This window comes from Cervus elaphus, chromosome X (assembly GCF_910594005.1).
Source record: "Cervus elaphus chromosome X, mCerEla1.1, whole genome shotgun sequence".
In the NCBI taxonomy this organism is placed as follows: Eukaryota; Metazoa; Chordata; class Mammalia; order Artiodactyla; family Cervidae; genus Cervus; species Cervus elaphus.
The window spans coordinates 69,449,979-69,469,478 of record NC_057848.1 but is presented as its reverse complement, the minus strand read 5'-3'; positions in this window follow the sequence as shown (position 1 = coordinate 69,469,478).

The following is a 19,500-nucleotide window of genomic DNA, read 5'->3' as shown; positions in this document are numbered from 1 at the left end:
TAGCATTTGAGATTTGACTTAGAAAGATAAGAAGGAGTCCACATGAAGATCTGTACTTGAAGTAGAAGGAACAGCAAGAGTTGTCTGGTTGCTGTTGAGTGGGCATTTGCGTGGTCTATTGAGAAACGGTAAATAGACTAATGTGGCTAAAAGAAGCAATGATGAAATTAGAGAAGTGATGAAGGGCAGCATTCCAAGGCATTGCATTTTGAGTTGGATGGGATATTATTGGAGGTTTATAATCAGAGCTGCTGTGGTTAAAGTGTTTAACCCCAATGGTGTGCTGCTCGGTGTTTAACAAACCACAATCTGGTTGCTTATATTTTTTTTTTTATGTAAATACCCCCATCATGGCTGTTTTCACATCACTAAATGTAGAGTTGAGAAGACATGGTAACAATTGGTATGGAGTAGTCTGGGCCAGTTAGAGCGCCTCAATTTGCAGATGTAAAAACTGTGATCAGTATGGTCAGATCAGAGGGGACCTAGCTTCCCAAGATAAGGAGTATAAACTTCATCCTATAGAAAGCCCAGGAATGGCCCAGGAAGCCATTGGTGAATCTTAAGCACAGATAGCATGGCTAAATTTGTGCTTTGCAAAGTCTTGGGGTATAAATTAAGGGTAGTACATGTGCTATACTCATATTATAAATGAGAAATATGTATAGAGATAAGAAATATCTTATAGCAGTGGGTTTTGAAGAGAATATTGGCAAAACCAAAACCCATGAGTCAGTGAGAAAACTGAAATCTGAAGCCAGCTTTGCCAAATATTCCTTTTCATAAAGCATCAATAAGTGGAAAATAGGGAAAATATTGATTTTCTTTCTTGATCTGAGATGTTTAATAGAACAGTAAAAGGACATGTGGTAGAGTGGTGCTGACAACACAAAAGTATGCCTCTTGTCAACAGTCCAATAAAAATGTCACTACTGAAAATGGGTGACTCTCAAAAGCTCAATCATCTCCAAGAATTTTGAAACAGTGAAGTTAGAATTAAAACAGAATTACTAATTGTACCTCTGTGTCCCTCTAGAAGGATAAACAAATGTCTTAGGATTGCCACTCATAGTCCCATTAATAAACTATTTAATTTCACTAAAATATTCCTTAATTGTACAAGACAATAGTGTATAATCAACCTGACAGTGGAAATAGAGGCAAACTTTAGTAATAAAGTAATTATTTGAAATACATCAAGGATGAAAGTCAGACTCTAGTTAATTTATTGAAAATAGTATGTGACCTCCAAATTATTTTACGACTTCTATATTTCATTATGCTAACGATTAAATACCAGAATTCCAAGTTGTGTGTTGCTAAGTGGTATTAAGGAATGAGAAATGTTTGGATAAAATGTTGGGTTCTTTGTCCTGAGGAAAAATGTGTGAGTTTAAAATTTATACATGGTTTCTTCAGTTGGCTTAAACCAGTATCAGGAGGCTTCTTAAACAAGGTGAAATTTGTCATTTCTTTTGGAATACAACCAAGAAGAACTAATTAGCAGGAAAAGTTTTCCCCTGCAGGCTGCAAAATTGGTCTTGAGGTCAAAATAAATTATAATGAGAAAGTTGGGTTATTAAGTCTAAGCATAGTTTCCAAAGGATAAATATAAAAGGTCACTGAATAGAATATTATCATAGAGAAGCTTTCAGCTTGCAGATTGAGATTTAGTTAATATAGGTTGCTGAATTTTTAACACTTTTGCATCATATATATTCCCTTCATCTCTACTGAATCATTAAATTAGAAAATATAAGCTCCCAAGACATTTTAATATGAGTGTTGAATTCAAAATGTGCTAGTGACTTAATTTTTCAATAGAAAACTGTGGGCTTATTTTCTCAAGAAATCATACTCTGGTTTAAATACTGAAGTACTTTCTGTAATTTTTATTCAGTGAGAAGGAAGCATAACTCTTTCTGCCTTCTGTTTGACTTTCATTCATATATTCCACAAATATTTATTGAGCATCTATTTTGTGCACAGTAGTGTGGCAGTCACTGTGTTAAATGCATCAATGTATCCATTAAGGATGTAGTTTGGTTGGGGAAATAAAATACATTCTTCAATTTGCATATCACAAGATGAAATGTTACAAGTATCATGTGAGAAGTACAAATACCATACTCTGTGACCCCAAAGGACGAAGATACTACTAACTGGGACAAAAGTGAAGGCTTCTAAATTAAGATTAGAACACATGAAAATGAATGGTGGGAATGCATGCCAGGTAGAAGGAGTAAGTTTAAACAAAGACTTGGAGCTGAGGAAGTATACAATGCATATAAGGAGAATGTAATTCAATGAAGCTGAGATGTGTATCAAGAAGAGTAATGGGAAGTGAGGTAAAAATAGCTTTGTTAGTTAATTCATTCATCAACAAGTGTTTGTTGAGAACCACCTATGTGCCAGGGACTGATCTGGACAGTGGTGATGGAAGAGTGGTTAAGGCAGTCTTTAATCTCATGTAATGTTGCAAAATTCCTTGGATGCTAAATATAGAATTTTGATAGCCTGCAGGCAAGGGGGTTATCAAAAGTAGTATGGCAACAATGTGATTGTAACTTTTCAGAAAAGTATTTTACAAAGCTACTAGAAATGTGTTTTCACTAGTAGAAACTGCTAGAAAACCTGTGCTATTCCCAATTAATGCTTAAAAAATAAAACAACTGGGTAATAAATAATAATAAACTTTGTATGGAATATTACATTTTAAAAATATATTTCACATCTATTATCTCACTTGTTCCTTCCATCAACCCCATGACCTCAGAGGTCTTCATTATTTCCAGTTTATAGATGAGGCCTAGAGACAAAGTGACTTTCTGATAAGCATACAGCTTTAATTAAGTGTCCGAGGAGGATATGAAAACAAATATTCTGTCATTCCAAATCCCCTACTATTTTTTAGTCTTCAGCCTTAATAGACTCAAAGGCCCCCAAAACAATCTTCCCATGCATGTTTTTTCCTTTCTCATTTCCTATCACATTACTCTAACACTAGATGCAATGAAACACTAAAAAGATTATTACGGGCGTAGATTTCTGAAAATCTTTTCAACTGTCAGTTTGGATTTAAATTAAAAACAGTATTGTGGGAATCATACGAGCACATCACAAGGCTAGATCCCAGCTGACTTATTAATGCTGATTCCCGACTTCTAGTGGTGATGTGTATGCTGTTTTACAACATTTCTGGATTGGTGTGAGTGAACCTAGCAAGATCCCTTGTTGGCCTTCTTTTTCTCCCCCCGAAGATCCTCCATATAGATTTCATAGATCTTCCAGAAAGGTGACTTCTTTCAAGGGTACAGCAACATTTATCTTTCATGGAGTGCAGGAATGGCATTTCCCTTGAGAAGAGCTATATTGATTATTTATTAGGGTTTTATCCCAGTGGTGCTGAGGCGGAGGGAGACTACAAAGGAGAATCAGAGTTTGGACAGCCATTTGGAAAGTTAAAAGGCAGCAACAACCTGTTCATAAATTTTTCTTGCTGATATAACAGCTGCATTAAATGACACAGGTATCTAGTCAATTGTATAACAGCTCCATCAAAGAGGTCTTTTGGCAGCACAAAGGTAAATCCATCTGTAACAAATATTCTCTGCATGGCTCCATTGGTAACTATGGGGAGCCATTCCATGTCACTGGGATGCATGATCTTGTTGAATTCTCATAACTGCTTTATGAAAGAACTGGCATTATCCCCTGTATTGTTGGTATGTGATTCTTGCTAAACACACCCTCTGCCTTTGCACAAGCTGCTTCCTATTCTGGGAATAACCTACTCCACCTTGTCTGTCTACTGAACTCTCTCTAAATGTTGAAGTGTTCCCCACCCTGTGACTCTTTCCCTTGTCATATACTCTAGTCATTCTTTTCATAACCTTGTGCCTGGCTCTGGGCTAGGCATTTGGAATACAATAGAGCATAAAGCAGACAAAAAATGCTTACTGAGATGTTTTATAGTGAGGAGAGACAATATACCATACAAAAAATGTAAGACCTGCAGACCGATCAGTTTCAGCACCCTGAAGAAAAGAATGCAGGGTGATGTAATACATGAAGAGGATGGGGGTGGTGACTGTGTGGTCAGGGAAGCTTCCCCCTGCCTCTGTCTCACTATCTTTCACTTGATTTCTTCACTGTTCTTGACTCCACTTGTCAGTTTTCTTGTCTTCTCTCCTTAAGAGCCTGTAGACTTCTGGGCCATGTGGGTGATTCCCATTTGCGAAGTTTCCCATCTTTGAATCCACTGGTGCAGCGGAGCACTTCAGAAATACTTGTCAAAGTGACTTGAGGAAACTTAGGCTATGAGCAGTCAAGTAACTTGCCTAAAGTTACACCACTGCAATGTAGACATCACAGTCTGAACCGGGTGCTGCTGACTCCAGATGCAGTGCTCTTTCCTCCATGTTACAGCCTTCTTTATGTCCTTTCCCTGACCCCTAAGGCCCTACGTGATCTATTCTACTACCACACTCAACCCCCAACTCTGACTTTGTCTCCTACTCTTCCCTCACTCCGTGCAAACCCACCGGCTGCCTTGTTCTGTGAGCAGGCCATGCATGCTCCCACCTCTGGTGTGTCTACCTGTCTTCTTTGCCTGCAATGCCCTTTCTCCAGTTTTCTTTTCCTATACAGGACCCTGGCCAACCTCCTTGCCTCCTTCATGTCCTCACCCAAATACCAACTTCCCAGTGAGGGGTCATCCTCTGTTGCCCCCTTCTCCTCCTGCCCTCAATCTTTCTCAGCATCAGGATCTTTTTGAGATGGTTGGATGGCATCACTGACTCAATGGACATGAGTTTGAGCAATCTCCAGGAAATGGTAAAGGACAGGGAAGCCTGGCCTCCTGCAGACCATGGGGTCACAAAGAGTTGGACATGACTGAGCGACTGAACAACAAAAAAGAAGGATAGGATCTTGTTATGATTTATTTAACATTGTATCTTAAGGTCCTAGAACATAATAGTCATCTAGTAACTGTTGAATGAACTTTGAACAAATTTATGTTTAATCAGATATGGCTTATACATCATTCAAAAGCAATCCCTTCCTGTAGAAATTCAATACAGAGAGCAAGCAAAGGTCATGCTGTATTACCTGGTCCTTTGATGCTATAGCATCTATGCTAAGCATAGCATAGTGCTGGGGCTTGAGTGGATAACAGGAAACGTGGTATATTCTTTACAGTAAGTGGGTGAAAGTCGCTTAGTCATGTCCGACTCTTTGTGACCCCATGGACTATATATAGTCCATGGGATTCTCTAGGCCAGAATACTGGAGTGGGTAGCCTTTCCCTTCTCCAGGGGATCTTCCCAACCCAGGGATCGAACCCAAGTCTCCCGCACTGCAGGCGGATTCTTTACCAACTGAGCCAACAGGGAAGCCCAGAGTAAAATGTTGCCTTATTTATATTTGCTGGATCTCTCTTCACTTGAGCATCAGGATAAAGTTTGTATGTCTGGCCAACTTCTACCTACTCTTCTGTTAGCACTTTGCTAGGCACACTGAACAGATGTGTTCATGAACTGTTCAGTGAACAGGTTCACAAACAATTAGCAATTGGGCATTTGCTGGATTCTCTTCTAATACCTTTCAGAGTCTTTCCTCTAAAAGAATATCAGTACTTGATTCTCCAACTGGGTCATGAATTTGATCTGGACTTCCTTCCATTAGACATGGGGTAATAATGGGAGTGATGGGCTCTCTTTAAAATGACCCTTCTCTGCCTATTAATTTTACTATTCTATTTATCCATGGAAGTCTTGCATCCTACAGCAAAATAGTGACCAACATAGGCTCTCTTCAACTTGGCAAGCAAAGGATCTTCCTCAGCCAAATTGTATTTGAATAAATAGATCCTGACTTCTTAGCTCTTTGCTCATAATACTTCATTTGTTTTTCTGGGTGTTTTTAGAGGTCATCCAAATTTTATTTAAGTGCTGTGGCAGCATAAAAACTACTTCAAAATGAAATTTTGAAACATTAAGCATTTTCAAATATGATATTTCAGTGGTATGCTTTGTAATCTTCATTTATTTTTCAGAATTTGTCCTAGAACAAAGGGCTTTGAGGACATGGTCACTAAATTCAAATTAGGTAGAATGAAATCTGACTTCTCTGGAAGTTTAGTAGCTGAAGCTCTGCCTGCTCATTTTTACCACACAGTCCAGTTGTATCCGGCCCCTCCTGCCATTTCCACACAGTTAGCTCATGCCAGCCTAGTTCCCTGTCTTGTATAATTCTACAGAAGTCTAGTTCCCTTGCACAAGACACACAACCTCATAGGAGACCACGCAACCATATTAAATCTCATTCCTTCCTTCAGATATATAACGAGGCAACAGGCTCTTCATCATGTGACTGAGCTGCATTCTGATGCACACACACTCCCCTGTACTGTCATACTCAGGCCCCCCACATGGCAATCTAGCCCAGTTTTCCCCACAGATACGCAAATACACACTCTCCCTAGGGCTTGAAACTTTCCTCTTTCCCTTATAATAGTCTTATCTATGACAGAAGGTGCAAGCCCTTCTTCAGATTGATAGTGTAAAAAATGATGGACAGAAGAGAAATGAGTGAAGCACATTAGAGAAATACTAGAAAAAAAAGGTGGGGGATAATTGTTCATTTACTAGTTAATATCTACAGCATAGCAATGACCATTAAAATGTGCAGAATCTGAGCAGTTAAGTAAGCACTTACTTTGTTTACTAGATATATCTCTTAGATTAAGGTATTTTTTTTTAAAAGGAAATGAATTTCTCTAAGGTAATGATCAAAACTTCCTTCAGCAGCAAGTCTTTAAGTCATAGACCACATTTAAATATGTGTAAAGAAAACACAGTAAGACTGAATTATCCTGAGAGCTACACAGAGAAAGAATCGTGAAGTTATGTGGAGAGTTTTCCGTGATTAATCAATATAGTACTGATAGACACATGTGGAATTACTTCAGGCTGGGGAAAGAACTAGCCAATAGCATCAGGGATTTATAGGCTGCCACATTTCTGACAAATACACTCATTTTTTCTGTTCTTTAAAAGCTATCTCTGGAATGCTGTGAAAAAGATATTTTGGTGAACATTTTTCTACATTTCTGAGCAAACAACAGAAATGGGAGTGGGAGCAGAGGAGACTGTACTGTTTAGAACGTATTACAATTTAGAATCTCATTATTTTTTCCAGCTTTATTGACCTATAATTGACATATAACATTGTGTAGGTTTAAGGTGTACAACGTGATGCTTGATACTTATATATTACAAAATGATGACCACAGTAAGGTTAGTTAACACACCCAGCACTGCACATAGTTACCCTTTGTGTGTGTGTATGTATGTATGTGTTTGGTGAGAGCATTTAAGATCTACTCTCATCAGTTCAGTTCAGTTCAGTCACGTCTGACTCTTTGTGACTCCATGAACCACAGCACACCAGGCCTCCCTGTCCATCACCAACTCCCAGAGTCTACCCAAATTCATGTCCATTGAGTTGGTGATGCCATCCAACCATCTCATCCTCTGTTGTCCCCTTCTCCTCCTGCCCTCAATCTTTCCCAGCATCAGGGTCTTTTCAAATGAGTCAGCTCTTCGCAACAGGTGGCCAAAGTACTGGAGTTTCAGCTTCAACATCAGTTCTTCCAGTCAACACTCAGGACTGATCTCCTTGCAGTCTAAGGGACTCTCAAGAGTCTTCTCCAACACCACAGTTCAAAATCATCAGTTCTTCAGCACTCAGCTTTCTTTATAGTCCAACTCTCACACCCATACATGACTACTGGAAAAACCATAGCTTTGACTAGACAGACCTTTGTTGGCAAAGTAATGTCTCTGCTTTTTAATATGCTGTCTAGTTTGCTCATAACTTTCCTTCCAAGGAGTGAGTGTCTTACTTTCATGGCTGCAGTCACCATCTGCAGTGATTTAGGAGCCCCCAAAAATAAAATCAGCCACTATTTCCACTGTTTCCCCATCTATTTGCCACTCTCATACTGACTTTCAGTTATAGAATTCATATTGTTAATTATAGCCAGCATGCTCTACATTAGATCCCCAGTATTTATCCATTTGTAAGTGGAAGTCTGTATTCTTTGATCAACATTTTCCTGTTTCCCCCAGCCCCAGCCCAGGGCAACCACTAATTTACTGTTTCTGTGAGTTTGGCTTTTTTAGGCCCCACATATAAGTGAGGTCAGACTTTCCTGGTGGCTCAGAGGGTAAAGAATCTGCCTGCAATGCGGGAGACCTGGGTTCGATCCCTGGGTTGGGAAGATCCCTTGGAGGAGGGCATGGCAACCCAGTCCAGTATTCTGGCCTGGATAATCCCATGGACAGAGGAGCCTGGCGGGCTACAGTCCATGGGGTCTCAAAGAGTCAGACACGACTGAGTGACTAAGCACACAGAACAGGGCAAGAGGTTCCCAGCGGTTTGCGGGTGGGCTTCTTGATGGGATTGGTGATGTACTTAGTAGGATTCACTTCCCTCTAGTGCCCTCTGAGAGGATCCTATCTGCCTGTCTCCTAGCTTCTTTGCAACCCTGGTCTTGCAGCTCCGGACTCATCCTCTGGTTGGGGCCAGAGGGAAAAGGGCCTCTGGCAGCATCTCGTGCAGCTGGGAAGCCAGGTACTAACTCGCAGGCCCCCACATTCCCTTTCATCACAGCTGAAAGCATTTCTGGGCATTAAGCTGCGCCGCCTTAATAGAGGGGTGGTGCGAGTCAGGTCAAGCTGCTCCTCTTACCCTCTCTCCCGCATCCCAACTCGGACAGTTTTCTTGTTTGTTTTGCTCCAATGAGGTGCTGGAGCCTTTCCTCTGGGAACCTTTACTTCCACAAAGGCTTCCTCATCTGTGGGCAAGCGCCTGAGACAGTGCTCTCCAGCGGCTCTGGGACCACGACCAGAAGGGCCCAAAGGGTCCACAGCCAAGACCAGGTCTGTGTACCTGTTACCCTATGAGTGGGTTGGCAGTACTCCTCCCGGGGCCCTTGGCCTTCAGTGCTGGATCCCACAGCTCCCACAAAGGCACTTTAATCCAGGGATGGGGACAAATTGTTGTCCAGGGGAAGACTCAGCCATGTTGCTGGCAGCATTTCTAAATCTCCATTTGGAAGGTGGAAGGTAGCTTCAGGCCTTCATTTTGGAGAAGGACAGGGCAGCTACAGATGCGCCAGTCACCGTTCCAGTGTTTCCTTAGTGAAAGTCTTATTCTGCCTTTTACTTCCATGGTCAATGAGAAGTAAGTGGATATTCTTTGCTTTTTGTACCATTTCATTTTTGTTTTTAATTTTCTAAAATATTATATATAATGTTTATATATATATGTATACAAAAGCTTTCACGCTTGATAAAGAGTTGAGAAAGAACAACAACAAAGAGATGGATAAATTGGAAAATGTAGACTAAATGAAATGGGGGCAGTGGATAAAATAGAAAAAGTGAAACAAACTAGATAAAAGTAATTGCATATGTTCTTCCCAAGCTCTACTACTTCTGGGTTTTTAACCTGATTGCTAAACTCAAAGCCTTCTACTGGTAACTATGGATGGTTTCAAATAAGTAACAATAATATGGAACAGGCAGGTTTGGAATTACTGGGGGGAAACTTTAGAGATCATTGAGAAGAACTGAAGGAGAAAGGGAAATATGCAAGTATATGCATATCCAATGTCTGCTTCTGAAAAAGATGCAAGGTACCATACAGAGAAGTATACATTTTCTAAGAGGAGAGATCTGATCTTTGGCTAAAACACATAAACTAAGTGGTAGAAGGAATGGAGTATGTTAAAAAACTGTGTCTGAGGATAGCTCTCATGAAACAAAGATCTAAACTTCTTAAGATCTGTAACAAACTGGAAAACATGCATCATGTAGTTATCCTTGTTTTCGTATAAGAAGTATATGAATGAATTAGGTAAAGTGAACGTTTTGCTTTCCACAAACTCTATGACGATTTTTTCAAGAGGGCTTTGGCGGGGGAGTGTTACTAGTGATGTGATTGGGTATTCCCCTGTGCAGGGACTTGGATGCTGCCTAGGACAGCCAAGGGCGAAGACATTTTGTAGTTTGATAATGTTGACATTTTTGGTGCCAGAAGGATGTGACCTAGGTATTGTTAAATATGCCAGCAAAAAAATGCATGTTTCTAAAAAAATATGTACTTCTAAGGGTTTATATTTTTTCTAGTATAGCAGTCAAGCAATAAGCAATCATTTCATTAATCAATAATTATGCTACATAGTGCTGAGGTTAGGCTACCTCCTGCTGCTGAATGAATATATAGCCAAATGTATAATGGCCTGATTAAAATATAGATTTATTTCTTGCTCATTTAAAAATGTAAAAGGATGTTTCTGGTTGGGGAAGTTGATTCTTCTACAATCGTTCCAGGCTGGCAAAGACTTTGCCGTCATTATACTTGGCCACCTTCGTCTCCATGGTAATTTTCATTCAAATCAGCTGAAAGGGGGATGGAGCATGAATACACTTGAGAGATTGTAATGCAGCAGGAATTAATATAGCACACTTATTTCCTTTCACAGTTTGTTGGCTAGATCTCATTCGTATAACCACAGTTGATGCAATGAGATTAGGAAATATAATCTACCACTGTGTGAATTGTTAACAGTTTCTATGATGTTTGCCATCCTGGTTGAAATATTCCTTTGGATCCTTCTCACACATAGCACACATTTGAGACCTCTTTAAGTGAGACACCCCAAAATCTCACAGTCACTAAATCTTGTTTAATCAGATCCTGACATAGTTACTTATGTTATATGTGTGTGTGTGTGCATACTCAACTGCGTCCAACTCTGTGACCACATGGAATGTAGCCTGCCAGGCTCCTTTCTCAGATTTCCCAGGCAAGAATACTGGAGTGGGTTGCCATTCCCTTCTCCAGGGGATCTTCCCAACCCAGGAATCAAACCCACGTCTCCTGTGCCTCCTGCATTGGCAGGCAGATTTTTTACCACTGTGCCACCTGGGAAGCCTCTATGTTCTACCTATGACCTAAAAAGACAAGCTGAATTATCAGTACCTCTACCTCATGGTACCCAATATAGAATGGCGGGGTAGGGAAGCCCAATAAGAAATCCCGTTCAGACAGGGAAAATTGGGAAACATGCCACAATCCCTGATCTAGAGCAGTAACAGGATTCTACTGGGCAAATACTATATCGTTTCCCTGCCATGCTAGTGAAGAAACTTCTGTGATAAGCCCCTACTTCTGATTTCTCAGAGGAATTCCTTCTTTCTGTTACTCTCAGTGGCCCCTTGTTATCTATACATTCTGCAGTGTTCTTTATTGCTCATTCTTCTTCATTGCCACATGTGAAGTGAGTGAGAAAGAAATGAACAGCCCTGACAGCTGACAGCTGGTAGCAGGCCTGGTAACTAAATTTAGGCCATGGTGTTTACTGCTAAATAGCTAGGCCATGGTGTTCCCTGCTGAAATAAACAATTCCATACAATATCAACAATATGTGAAAAGAGATCACTCCGTGACCTTGATGAAATAAGAGGAAAAAACAAGACCACTCAGTTATCAGGACCAAACACAGACAAAAAGCCAGAACACTACATAACCACAAAAAATAATTAAACTCTTCTCATTCCTGGTAATATAACTGCTTTTCCAATGGCAAATCTAGCCCCAAATCATTCCTTCTACTTCCTGGATAAAGCTTATGATCCTAAATTACAGAATTGTCCTTATTACCTGATAGCACTCAATCCAAAACAGACCCCCATTTATTTAAATTATCCCTAAAATTATGCAGCACAAGCCCAAACGTTTCCATCTGCTAAATGCTGAATTGTCCCTCCACCCCCGAAATTTTGTAATCATAACCTCCCACATCTCAGAATATAACCATAATTGGAGGTCCTGTATTTGAAGAGTTGATTGATACTAGTCAGATTAGATTAGGGCCCACTCTAAAGATCTCATTTCAACTGAGATCTGAGTTGAGGTTTCCCAGGCAAGAATACTGGAGTGGGTTGCCACTCCCTGAAATGAGATCTTTAGAGTGGGCCCTAAATCTGGTCTGACCAGTATCCTTAGGAAAGAGAAGATTAAGACTCAGCAGACATGAGAGCACAGCCATGAGTAAGATAGGGCGAGAGGTGCTGGAAGAAACCAAACCTGCTGACACCTTGATCTCAGACTTCCAGACTCCAGAACTATGAGAAATACCTTTCTGTGAAGCTGTCCTGTCTGTGGTACTTGTTATGGTGGCTGTAACAAACATTACTTCTTCTTCCTGTGGCAGCCAGTGATTGATCTTGATGTGTAGGCTTCCTTGTTGCAAGTTAGAAAACCTAATTTTGACTATAGGAGTTTCCCTCATGTTCTTTGGAACTGGACTTTACTGTGAATGTGGAGGGGACATTCTCTCTTTGGGAAATGTACAGGTTTTGCAATATGCTTCTTTCTGGTACCTATTTGGGGGTCAGTTATTTTTTCAGACTATATAGATGCACACTTTTGGAAATTTATTATATATATATATATGTGGTAGTATCTGAATATATACTTTATCCTACAGGATAAAGGGAAAAAGTGAGTTGGTGCATGGGTAGATACTTATAGAAAGTAACGTTTAAGGAATCCCTCTGATTCTGGATCAGTGTCACAGGCAAGATAGTTTTTTTTTTTTCTCCTCTGCCAGTAAAATAAACAACAAACAAATAAAATTTTGTGTAATATCCTGGGATGCTGCGGTTCAGAGGGGGTTCTCTTCCACAACTCAGCTGAGGCTAGCAGAGTTGGTATTGACAGTTGAGTGTAGCAGATGGAAGGCAGACACTGGAGGGCAGTGGGAAAGAAGCCAGCTGATCATGTCTGCTTATCAGTGGTAGGATAGCCCTGGTAAGGGGTTTTACAGAGCAACCAAGATCAGCATTTTCACAGGACAGTGTCAGGCTGAGGTGATATTGAGGCTGTTTGTGTGCCCAAGCAAAAAGATGGGAACCCAAGTCAAAGCTGGAATTCATACTCAGGCAGGTCATGGCTTATCAAGTAGTAGCCATGCCCCAAGGGAGTGTACAGGAGCCAGTTTATTCTGGTAACAATTCATGGTGCATCTTGTGGCCAAGAGAAGATTTGAAGGTCTTGGCCTGGTTTCTGGGCCTTGTCCTTCTGCTTCCTAAGACAACAAGACCTTGACTTAACCCTGAGTTAGTGCCAGATACTTTAGACCAAACCCACAAGAAGCTTGGTGTCTGTGGAAGAGGTTAGTCCTATTCCATTGTTAAAGTGCTGAAAAGAACGGATGCTGCCATTCCATTTTCCTGGTGTTTTCTGGATGTTCAGAAATCACCCATGAGGACAGACATGAATTTCATTAGATACTATAAGTTCCAAGGATCTACTGTATAACATGGTAACTATAATTATACTATGTCATATACTTGAAATTTGCTAAGAGGTAGATCTTAAAACCTTCAGTTCATTCGCTCAGTCGTGTCCGACTCTTTGACACCCCATGAACCGCAGCATGCCAGGCCTCCCTGTCCATCACCAACTCCCGGAGTCCACCCAACCCATGTCCATCCAGTCGATGATGCCATCCAACCATCTCATCCTCTGTTGCCCCCTTCTCCTCCTGCCCTCAGTCTTTCCCATCATCAGGGTCTTTTCCAATGAGTCAGCTCTTCACATCAGGTGGCCAAAATATTGGAGTTTCAGCTTCAGCACCAGTCCTTCCAATGAACACCCAGGACTGATCTCCTTTAGGATGGACTGGTTGGATCTCCTTGCAGTCCAAGGGACTCTCAGGAGTCTTCTCTAACACCACAGTTAAAAGCATCAATTCTTCAGCACTCAGCTTTCTTTATAGTACAACTCTCACATCCATACATGACCACTGGAAATAAAATAGCCTTGAGTAGACGGACCTTTGTTGGCAAAATAATGTCTCTGCTTTTTAATATGCTGTCCAGGTTGGTCATAACTTTCCTTCCAAGGAGTAAGCGTCTTTTAATTTCATGGCTGCAATCACCATCTGCAGTGATTTTGGAGCCCAGAAAAATAAAGTCAGCCACTGTTTCCTCTGTTTCCCCATCTGTTTGCCATGAAATGATGGGACCGGATGGCATGATCTTAGTTTTCTGAATGTTGAGCTTTAAGCCAACTTTTTCACTCTCCTCTTTCACTTTCATCAATAGACTCTTTAGTTCTTCTTTGCTTTCTGCCATAAGGGTGGTGTTATCTGTATATTTGAGGTTATTGATATTTCTCCCAGCAATCTTGATTCCAGCTTGTGCATCCTCCAGCCCAGTGTTTCTCATGATAAACTCTGCATATAAGTTAAATAAGCAGGGTGACAATATACAGCCTTGACGCACTCCTTTTCCTATTTTGAACCAGTCTGTTGTTCCATGTCCAGTTCTAGCTGTTGCTTCCTGATCTGCATATAGGTTTCTCAAGAGGCAGGTCAGGTGGTCTGGTATTCCCATCTCTTTCAGAATTTTCCACAGTTTATTGTGATCCACACAGTCAAAGGCTTTGGCATAGTCAATAAAGCAGAAATATATCTTTTTCTGGAACTCTCTTGCTTTCTTGATGATCCAGAGAATGTTGGCTATTTGATCTCTGGTTCCTCTGCCTTTTCTAAAACCAGCTTGAACATCTGGAAGTTCATGGTTCAGGTGTTGCTAAAGCCTGGCTTGGAGAATTTTGAGCATTACTTTACTAGCATGTGAGATGAGTGCAATTGTGCAGTAGTTTCAGCATTCTTTGACATTTTGCCTTTCTTAGGGATTGGAATGAAAACTGACCTTTTCCAGTCCTGTGGCCACTGCTGAGTTTTCCCAATTTGTTGGCATATTGAGTGCAGCACTTTCACAGCATCATCTTTCAGGATTTGAAATAGCTCAACGGGAATTCCATCACCTCCACTAGATTTGTTCATATTGATGCTTCCTAAGGCCCACTTGACGTCACACTCAAGTTAACCATGTGAGTTGATGTATGCGTTAATGAATTTGACTGTGGTAATTCTCTCACAATGTATACATGCTACTAAGTCCAAGCTTCTTCTACTCCCCTAGAGAACTGTCTTACTGAGGTCTGGCTGCTAGTTTCTTTTTTTACATTTTATTTTAAATTGAAAGATAATTACTTTGCAATATTGTGATTGTTTCTGTCAGTTTCTTTTGTATTAATGGAACAAAGAAAGGGGGAGTCGAAGAGGTAAAGTAAAAAGGCCCTGCATGCTAAGTCTATTCAGTCATGTCCCACTCTTTGCAATCCCATGGACTGTAACCTGCCAGGTACTTTTGGCCATGGAATTCTCCAGGCAAGAATAATATGTATACCTATGGCTGATTCATGTTGTGGTTTGACAGAGAACAACAAAATCTGTAAAGCAATTATCCCTCAATTAAAAAATAAATAAATTTAAAAAAATAAAAAAAAGAATACTGGAGTGAGTTGCTGTTTCCTTCTCCAGGGTATCTTCCTAACCTAGGGATTGAACCCCAGTTTCCTGTTTGGCAGATGGATTCTTTACCACTGACCACCTGGGAATTATGGGTTATAAAATACATTTCTGTGATAATTGATGGTTTTGAACATCTTTTCATGTGATTGTTGGAAATTTATTTATATTTGTGAAACAACAACAGTGAGATATGTTCCTAATTTTTATGGAGGTGTTTATCTTCTTCTCTTTTTTGAGTTGTAAGAATGCTCTGTGTATTCTGGATATACTATAAATATTTCTTCCTAATTTGTTGTCTTCTTGAAGAGATGTCTAATCTTTCCCATTCTATTGTTTTCCTCTATTTCTTTGCATTGATTACTGAGGAAGGCTTTCTAACCTCTCCTTGCTATTCTTTGGACCTCTGCATTCAAATGGGTATATATTTCCTTTTCTCCTTTGCCTTTCGCTTCTCTTCTTTTCTCAGCTATTTGTAAGGCCTCCTCAGACAGCCATTTTGCCTTTTTGCATTTCTTTTTCTTGTGAATGGTCTTGATCACTGCCTCCTGTAAAATGTCACAAACTTCTGTCCATAGATCTTCAGGCACTCTATCAGATCTAATCACTTAAATCTATTTGTCACTTCCACTGTATAATCATAAGGGATTTGATTTAGATCATACCTGAATGGTTTAGTGGTTCACAATAAAGGACAGAAATGGTATGGACCTAACAGAAGCAGAAGATATTAAGAAGAGGTGGCAAGAATACACAGAAGAACTATACAAAAAACATCTTCATGACTCAGATAATCATGATGGTGTGATCACTCACCTAGAGCCAGACATCCTGGAATGTGAAGTCAAGTAGGCCTTAGGAAGCATCATTACAAACAAAACTAGTGGAGGTGATGGGATTGCAGTTGAGCTATTTCAAATCCTGAAAGATGATACTGTGAAAGGGCTGCACTCAATATGCCAGCAAATTGGGAAAACTCAGCAGTGGCTACAGGACTGGAAAAGGTCAGTTTTCATTCTAATGCCAAAGAATGCTCAAACTACCACACAATTATACTCATCTCACACACTAGCAAAGTAATGCTCAAAATTCTCCAAGCCAGGCTTCAACAGTACATGAACAGTGAACTTCCAGATGTTCAACCTGGATTTAGAAAAGGTAGAGGAACCAGAGATCAAATGGCCAACATCCACTGGATCATCAAAAAAGCAATAGAGTTCCAGAGAAATATCTATTTCTGCTTTATTGACTATGCCAAAGCCTTTGACTGTGTGGATCACAACAAACTGGAAAATTCTGCAGGAGATGGAAATACCAGACAACCTGACCTGCCTCTTGAGAAACCTGTATGCAGGTCAGGAAGCAACAGTTAGAACTGGACATGGAACAACAGGCTGGTTCGAAATAGCAAAAGGAGTACATCAAGGCTGTATATATACTGCTTATTTAATTTATATGCAGAGTACATCATGTGAAATGTACTGATGTACTTCATTTGGGCTGGATGAAGCACAAGGTGGAATCAAGTTTGCCTGGAGGAAATATCAATTACCTCAGAGATGCAGATGACACCACACTTACAGCAGAAAGCAAAGAAGAACTAAAGAGTCTCTTGATGAAAGTGAAAGAGGAGAGTGAAAAAGTTGGCTTAAAGCTCAACATTCAGAAAACTAAGATCATGGCATCTGGTCCCATCACTTCATGGCGAATAGATGGGGAAACAGTGGAAACAGTTACAGAGTTTGTTTTTTTTAAGCTCCAAAGTCACTGCAGATGGTGACTACAGCCATGAAATTAAAAGATGCTTGCTCCTTGGAAGAAAAGCTATGACCAACCTTGACAGCATATTACAAAGCAGAGACATTACTTTGCCAACAAAAGTCTATTTAGTCAAAGCTATGGTTTTTCCAGTAGTCATGTATGGATGTGAGAGTTGGACTATAAAGAAAGCTGAGCACTGAAGAATTGATGCTTTTGAACTGTGGTGTTGGAGAAGACTCCTGAGAGTCCCTTGGACTGCTAGGAGATCCAACCAGTCCATCCTAAAGGGAATCAGTCCTGAATATTGTTTGGAAGGACTGGTGCTGAAGCTGAAACTCCAATATTTTGGCCACCTGATGCAAAGAACCGACTCACTGGAAAAGAGCCTGATGCTGGGAAAGATTGAAGGCAGGAGGAGAAGGGGATGACAGAGGATGAGATGGTTGGATGGCATTACCGACGCAATGGATATAAGTCTGTGTAAACTCTGGGAGTTGGTGATGGACAGGGAGGCCTGGTGTGCTGCTGTCCATGGGGTCACAAAAAGTCGGACATGACTGAGCGACTGAACTGAATCTGTTGTCTAACCACCCAGGAATTGAACCCATGTCTGCTGCATTGGTGGCAGATTCTTAACTGGCTGAGCCATTAGAGAAGCCTCATAAGCTGTTGTTGCAAATATTTCTTGGTGGAGAGGGAGGTGGGAGGGGGGATCGGGATGGGGAATACGTGTAGATCTATTGTTGGTTCGTGTCAATGTATGACAAAACCCACTGAAAAAATAAATTAATTAATTAATTAAAACTTAAAAAAAATATCTCTTGGTTTCAGGTGGGGGAAGGGATATGTTAATTTATCGCCTGTAGCCATTCACAAGTGGGCTGGGTCAGGATGCTTCCTGTGAGTTGAGGAAAGGTATTTTGGTTTAACCTTTAGGCATGGGTGCTTCCCTGGTGTTTCAGACAGTAAAGAAGGTGCCTGCAATGCAGGAGGCCTGGATTTGATCCCTTGCTCAGGAAAATGCCCTGGAAAAGAAATGGCTCCAGTATTCTTGCCTGGAGAATTCCTTGGACAGAAGAGTCTAGAGGGCTACAGTCAATAGGGTCAGAAGGAGTGACTAACAGTCATGGGGGGGCAGGGTTCCTGGAGATGGAGCCTTATGCTATAGGTGGCCTTCCTTTACTATTAACTCAAATAGCAAAAACAATAGAAAACAAAGGTTAAACTAAAAGAAACAGATCTATTTTACAGAATTTTGTTGTTTTCTGCCAAATATCGACATGAGTCAGCCATAGGTATACATATGCCCCCTCCCTCCCATCTCCTTCCCCATCCCACCCCTCTAGGTTGTTACAGACCCCCGGTTTGAGTCCCCTGAGTTATACAGCAAGTTCCTGTTGGCTATTTACTTTACATTATCCTTCAATTAAAAAAAATAAAACAATAAAAATACATTAAAAAATAAGGAAAAGAAACATCTAATATGAAGTCAAATTTGTTTTTCCCTATTACATACATATGGGCTTCACAGGTGGCGCTAGTGGTGAAGAATCCACCTGCCAAAGCAGGAGAATAAGAGATGTGGGTTTACCCTGGGTCGGGAAGATCCCCTGGAGGAGTGCATGGCAACCTACTCCAGTATACTTGGCTAAATAATTCCATGGACAGAGGAGCTTGGCAGACAACAGTCCATAGGGTCACAAAGAGTTGGACATGACTGAAGCAACTTAGCATGCATTACATACATATATCAAATCATCATGTTGTATACTTAAAATGCATTCAGTTTTTTTAATTATCTCAATAAAGCTGGAAAAATTTGTAATTATTTTGTCTATAAACTGGCAGTAATGGCCCTCACTATTCTGTACCTAAGTGCTTCTTTTTTAGTTGATGATGATAATCACTCTTTTTATGTACTTACTATGTGCCATGCACTCTATGAGTTTTATGTGTATGATATTATTTAATCATCAAGAGTCAGACTAGCATACTTGTGAGGAGTATAAAATTTAGTAAAAGTGCTTAGATCAACATCCTAGATTCATCACCTACAAACTGTGCGGACTCCGGGCCTAGTTTTCAAGCTCTGTAGATAGCACTGGGATTAACAAGAGGCATAGAATGTGATCATTGACCTTATGGAGCTCAGACTAGTAGAGGTATTCAGTCTAGCACAGGGGTAGGTAAACTATGGTCCCATTCACTAAATCCAGCCAGGTGCCTTTTGTTATAAATAAAGTTTCATTGGAACACAATCATGCCCATTTGTATACATA